We start from the raw sequence: 6,780 nt of genomic DNA on the forward strand, positions 1-6,780 counted from the left end.
AAGGAGTTATAGGTCATTTTAAGAACTTCCGGTCACACCGGAAGTGAATTATAAAGACCGGAAGTTGTTTGAAATTGATAGATTTCACTCTTAGATGTGTTCTCACGTATTTTGAATAATTGATCTTAACACTTTTTTTCATTTAAAGTTGTTTTAGAACCTTATCAAAAATCGAACGGAAGACCTACTCGTTGCTCGCAACGAGATCTCATCTAGTTATTATTATTAGGGTCTTCCGCTTCCTTCGGAAGACCCTATTGTTATTCTACTGTTTCTTATTATTATTTTATTTTTTTTTCCCGCTCGATTTTTGACAGGCGATTTCTCAAAGACCTTTGGACTGATTTTTATGAAACTTTCAGGTTAGATACCTTGTAATTAAACCTATTTACACCTGTTTTCAATTTCTTGATGCATGCCTTTAATTGTGAGTTATTGCCCTTTAATTGATAATTTTGATGTCTCGTTTCCACTAAAAATCTCAAAAACGACGTAAGATATTTAAACGAAAGTTGGAGAACTTTTAGCCAATACATTGTAGATGTGCAGAACGATAAAATTATAAGCTGATTTCCTAAAGTTTGGAAGCTATAAAACGGCAAATTTTAGTAATTTTTTTTCTTGAATTTTTGCTACTTTTTGTGTAATAACTTTTGAACCGAGAATAATTTGGTAAGAAATATATCACAAAAGTTGTGTGTAATTACGAGAGCTTTCATATTAGATTAATGAAAAGGGGCTGGCCCCTATAATTAGGGGTTAATAGCTCATACACGTTTTTTCTGATAGCTAAAAATATTGGTATATTATGAAAAAGTTTGACTGAAATAATTTCGAACTTATAAAATCTTGTCATTTGATATAAAAAGAAATAAACTTCCAGCTATATTTAGTTGTTTTTTATATAAAACAAGTACATGTATGTGAGAAACCTTTCAGGAACAAGTTGTCTACTATAGCCAGCCAAGCCTTTACTGCATACATGTGCACATTTTTAGTTGATGCATCTAAAAGATATAGTTTTGATTCGGTGTTTCTTTGTTTTCTTTTTATTCAAATAATTTTAAAATGTGATGATGTACACAACAATAAATAGTACCTAGTTTAGAGGATTTTTTCGCGCTTGTTTGTAAACAACGCGCGGCATTGTGGGAAATAGGAAGGTACTAAAGACGCGATGTACTAAACACTTATTTGACCTGATTCAAATTTGTCTGTAAATGTTCCAAACAATTGAATTTTTGTATAGCATATGCCTCGAAGTCATAAAGTCTGTACATAAGTAATTTAAAATACTCAATATTACCATTTAATTAAAAATAAAAACGTCAGGTAAATATCAGGTCTCTAGTATATCCCGTTTTTAGTGTGCCCCTTCGAGTCGACGTCGGACACATGTTTGTCATGGTTTACAAACTGAAAATGGAATGATTTGTGAAGTTGAACATTTTCTCACAATGAATCCGTTTGTAGACATGCACACTCATTTAATCTGGAGCTACGAAGTACTTTGTCACTTCTCTGGAACATTATTCTAAGCAGAATTATCCCGATTCATATATTCTAAGAATCTTGTGTGAATTGTTTACGAGGAAATTCTGACTGTCACATTAACAAGGATGAACACTCTTGACTCTGCTTCGGATTCCCCAGTGATAATTTTATCGAGTGATGAAAGAGCTGACGGCGACATTTTAATGTATGATTGGCTTGGACCATTGGAATAAAGGTTAGAATATTTTTATTACTTAAAATTTACACTACTGATTACATGACAGTGACGTACATTGATGTTATTAGAAATACACAGACACACCCATATATTATCTGTTTTACAGTTCAGACGCTCTCTGTTTGCCTTGTAAATCCCCACAGCTTTATATTTTATTTTTTTTAAATTTGAGGATGTAATTTCAACAGTCCTACTATCTATCATAGTGATCATACTCTATAATTCAAACTGCACTTAATGTTACAGAATATATTCAACTAATTATATATTGACAGTGTGACTGTAAGGGTGAGGGCAGATACTTATTTAGTTTTAATTTAGATTGTGCTTGTCAAGCCGCATTTGACATTTGGTGCATCCATGCTCAATGTTCACACTGAGAGTTTATTCAAATGTTTAATTCGAATGAATTCACTGCTCGTTAAGTTACTTCCCATTAGCTCCATGTGAACATGAGTAAGGATAGCTAATTCAAATTAAATAGAAATGAATTTTGAATGTAGCTTAAACATGTTAAAGAAGCTAAGCACTGTGTGTCCAAAGTATACTGCGGAAAAATTGTGTGGAGCAATGTGCAAGTCACAATCTTCTTTTGCCAAGGTCTTATCATAAGAGCTCGCATTATGGGCAGGGATTTGTGCTGCTTTCTGGACTCGCTATAAATAGATGTTCTCAAAAAGTCTTAATTATTTAATATCATACTTTACTGACAAAAAAGGACAAATATTGCTCAGTTAAATTGCAAAAGAAATTTGTTTAAAAAAATTGAAATAATAGAAAGTTTGAATTTTTGTTTCATAAGACTGCTGTAATGGTTTAATGTTTGTTTATTTGCCTTAATCATACATTTTTCAGTCATTTCATGGTGCCACCACTTGGGATGGTATTAGCTGCAAATATAGACTTGTACTCAGCACTTATTGCCTTTAAGAAGTATGAGATCCATTTTGTGCTAACACCTACCGTGACACAGAATCTTGGTTTATGCAGTCTCATAGGAGTAACCTGTCTAAAGCATTTAGCAATGGGATTGGAACCTGCAACGTAAGGTTCAGCTTCTTATTGATACTTTGATTTATAATATTTATTTGAGAATTTCACTCATTCACATACTTAGAGATGTTGATATATATTGTTCAATAGCATCAATTTAGACCTTTAATTAGCTAAGTAAACATGTACTGTGAGGTTTTTAAGGTCTCATTCATTTTATATGCCAGATGCATGTTAAGGAACATTACTGCATAAATGTTTTTGTCTTAAATTTGAAGCTTTTTACTAATATAGAGATATGTTAGTTTTAAACCTCTTCAAATTAGGGTAGACCTTTACTTTAAACTCAGCAATGTGAGTGTGTTGTGTGAACTTGTGTTAGCGAGACAGTGTGTTTTGTGAACTTAATTGTGTTAGCCTGACAGTGGGTTGTGTGAATTCTTGTTAGCTTGACAATGTGTTGCGTAAACTCGTGTTAGCGGGACAGCGTGTTGTGTAAAATCGTGTATAAAGTGTAAGTGTGACAGTGTGTTGTGTAAACTCGTGTTAGCTAGACAGAGTGTTGATTGAACTTGTATTAGCGAGACTTCGTGTTGTGTAAACTGGTGTTAGTGAGACTGCATGTTGTGTAAACTCGTGTTAGCGAGACAGCGTGTTGTGTGTATTCTTATTAACGAGACAGCATGTTGTGTGAATTCGTGTTAGCGTGACAGTGTGTTGTGTGAACTTGTTATCCTGAAAATTTGTCGTGTGAACTGGTGTTAGAGAGATAGTGTGTTGTGTGAACTCGTGTTAGCAAGATTGCATATTGTGTGAACTCGTGTTAGCCAGACTGCGTGTTATGTGAACTCGTGTTAGCCATATTGCATGTTTTTTGAATTTGTGTTAGCGTGACAGTGTGTTGTGTGAACTCGTGTTAGCCTGACAGTGTGTTGTGTGAAATGGTATTAGGATGACAGTGTGTTGTGTGAAATGGTATTAGGATGACAGTGTGTTATCGCAACAGCGTTTGGTGCGAACTTGTGTTAGTGAATAGTGAGACAGCCTGTTTTGAGAATTCGTGTTAGCGTGACAGTGTGTTGTGTGAACTCGTGTTAGCCTGACAGTGTGTTGTGTGAAATGATATTAGAATGACAGTGTGTTGTGTGAAATGGTATTAGGATGACAGTGTGTTATCGCAACAGCATTTGGTGCGAACTTGTGTTAGTGAATAGTGAGACAGCCTGTTTTGTGACTTTGTGTTAGCGTGACAGTGTATTGTGTAAACTCGTGTTAGCATGACAGTGTATTGTGTAAACGCATGTTAGTGAGACTGCGTGTTGTGTAAACTCATGTTAGCGTGACAGTGTGTTGTGTGAATTCATCTAAGCGTGACAGTGTGTTGCGTGTACTTGTGTTAGCTAGACAGTGTCTAGCTAACAGCTCGTATTAGCGAGACTGCGTGTTGTGTAAAACTTGTGTTAGCGAGACAGCGTGTTGTGTGAACTTGTGTTAGCGAGACAGCGTGTTTGTGAATTCATGTTAGCATGATAGTGTGTTGTGTGAACTCGTGTTAGCCTGATATTTTGTTGTGTGAAATTGTATTAGCGTGACAGTGTGTTGTGTGTTAGTGTGACAGCGTGTGGTGCGAACTTGTGTTAGTGCGAAAGTGTTTTTCTGTGTTGTGATGGCGAGCTGTGTGATAGCCTAATGGCGTCTTTTGTGTCGGTAAGATGGCACGCTTTTATGAAAGTGCTATTGAGCTTTAGCAAGTGGCCCTATCTGGACACGCCTTATTATAATTGATCAGTTCTCAGATATACAGTGAATTACCGGTATTATTGTCACCATGAAATCAGCATTTACAGTTGCAATTACCTAGTTAGTAATCATAAGATATTGGTTTGTCAGTTTTAAAATTATGGTGTTCCAATGATGTGAAGTTGCAGTGTGTTAGCATGTTAATTTCAACAGACTGCCACTCCAATGCAGCTTTAAACAACACGCTGCTGTGTTTACACAAAACAAAATATCATGCAAACACAACTTTAAACAATCTGTTGAGTGTTAGCTTCACTGCATGTTGGATTCAGTGTGCTGGCATATTATCACTGACGTACATGCTAGCACATTGTCACCTCGTGCTAGTATGTTGTCATAAATACTCTAGCACATTATCGTAAACGCACTAGTGCATGATTACTTTGCACTTGTATGTTGTCTTATTAGGGAATAGCATAAATGACTGCCTTAATTGGTGTAAACTTCTTTTAATTGATGAAAGAGTACATTAAAATTTACAAATTATACACAGAAAATGTGACAATATCTTATCTCTCAATTTGATAATCTAATTTATAATCTCATGAATTGCACTTTTTATTAGTAAAAGAATTATAGATTAAAAAATTTCAATTTCTTTTGGATAGGTGTGACTCATCTGAAGACTGAATTTTGATACCAAGCATGACCATGATTTGCCAGAAGATCATCTGTTTGGATGTGACATGGAATAAACAGCATAGTGAAAATAAGTCAAGTTTTGGTTTGTGAAGACAATTTTTAAACACACCGTGTATCATTTTTTAATTTTGATTTGACAACATAAATCCACAAATATGAACATATCAATTGCTCTCAGTTTTTCAAGTGAAATAGTTTTTGTAACAGAAATACATGTACCAGTAATTACATTGGAATAAATGTTATTTTTAAATATAATAATATTTTGTTTGTGTAGCATGTTGACCTCTTTATTAAGGTCTTCCCTTTCAAAGTTTAGACTTGCTTATTCTAATGATTAAGATAGATCCTCTGTCTTCAGCAGGAATAGAAGATCTTGTAATACATGTATGTGTATTTTTTACAGTATAATGTAAAAAAAATTGTTATTTTGGCACATACAACTAATTAAAGGCATAAACATGTGTATGATTCCAAGGAATTCAGTACATAGGGCATGTACATGTAGTTTTCTAAAACAAGATTGAAGAGATGTCCAGTCGCATTTCAATGTCAACTGCAAAACTGTGCCTGTTGCATATTTATTAGCCCATCTGAGCTAAAGGAACCAGGAAATTTTTTAAAAACATAATTTTATCCATTATCATCATTGTCTAAAATTTCACAATATCATTTTCCAGAACCAAAGTGAAACTTGGCACAGAGCATCCTTAGTGTAGGGGATTCAAATTGTTCTTATGCAGGGCAATACCTTCAAAGAGATTTGTTTCTTTAATGCTGTAAATGTATTATATTTAGCTTGTACAATATTTGGTGGAAATTGACTTTTGAATAAGTTAGCGTAGATATTCTTATTTATGTTTATGTACAAGACTTTTAGCTTTGTACTTGATTTAGTGATTGCTGCATTACGCCAAAGCCGCTAAAAAAGAATACACAGCCATATGTAATATGTTTACAATATACCTTTCAGAGAATTTTACACTCCTATTGAGGTATCACCAGTTGCTAGTGGAAAGCTGCAAATTCGAAACATACACAACACATTTCTGTGCGTTTATTATAAAAGTATTGTTCTACTTACTAATTGCAACTAATGAAGATTGTTCATCATTATTGTAAATACATTTGGATTTTTTGAATTATTATATAATTTGTTTATTTTATTTACCTAGTTATATTGTATATTAAATGATTTTAAAGCCATTTTTAAGATGGTAATGTAGCAAAACACTAATGTTTCTGTAGTATGACACGTTTCACAAACATGATATATCCGATATCAAAAGTCATAATATTGGAAGTTAACTGTTGTGGTACGATTTCAAGAATGCTGTTAGATAGAGTACCCTTTAGACCTCATGCTCACACCAAATTAAAGAATTCAAGTAAGGGTTTCTGAGACAAATCGAAAAAGAGAATGTTAGCAAAGTTGACAATCTAGACAGAAACATTTAATCTTTTGCTTATCGCTAGGAAGGAAGACCCACTCGTTGCTTTGCAACGAGCTTTGCTCTAGTTATTATTATTTTTCTTCCAACCGATTTTGTGCAAGCGATTTCTCAGAGATGGTTCGTCCGATTTCTACCAAACTTTCAGATCTGATAGATATT

At 34.1% G+C, this 6,780-nt stretch overlaps 1 long non-coding RNA gene across 1 annotated transcript; it reads left to right on the forward strand.

Annotated features, from left to right (window-relative positions):
- Positions 1-1,432: 1,432 nt before the first annotated feature.
- Positions 1,433-6,335, forward strand: LOC134249866 (uncharacterized). Its single transcript, XR_009988381.1, has 3 exons — positions 1,433-1,729; positions 2,588-2,776; positions 5,134-6,335. It is a non-coding gene; the product is annotated as an uncharacterized LOC134249866 (long non-coding RNA).
- The last annotated feature ends 445 nt before the right edge of the window (positions 6,336-6,780 follow it).

The sequence above is a fragment of the Saccostrea cucullata genome, unplaced genomic scaffold, assembly GCF_032062105.1.
Source record: "Saccostrea cucullata isolate Sc308-1 unplaced genomic scaffold, CSIRO_AGI_Scuc_v1 ctg4008, whole genome shotgun sequence".
NCBI lineage: Eukaryota > Metazoa > Mollusca > Bivalvia > Ostreida > Ostreidae > Saccostrea > Saccostrea cuccullata.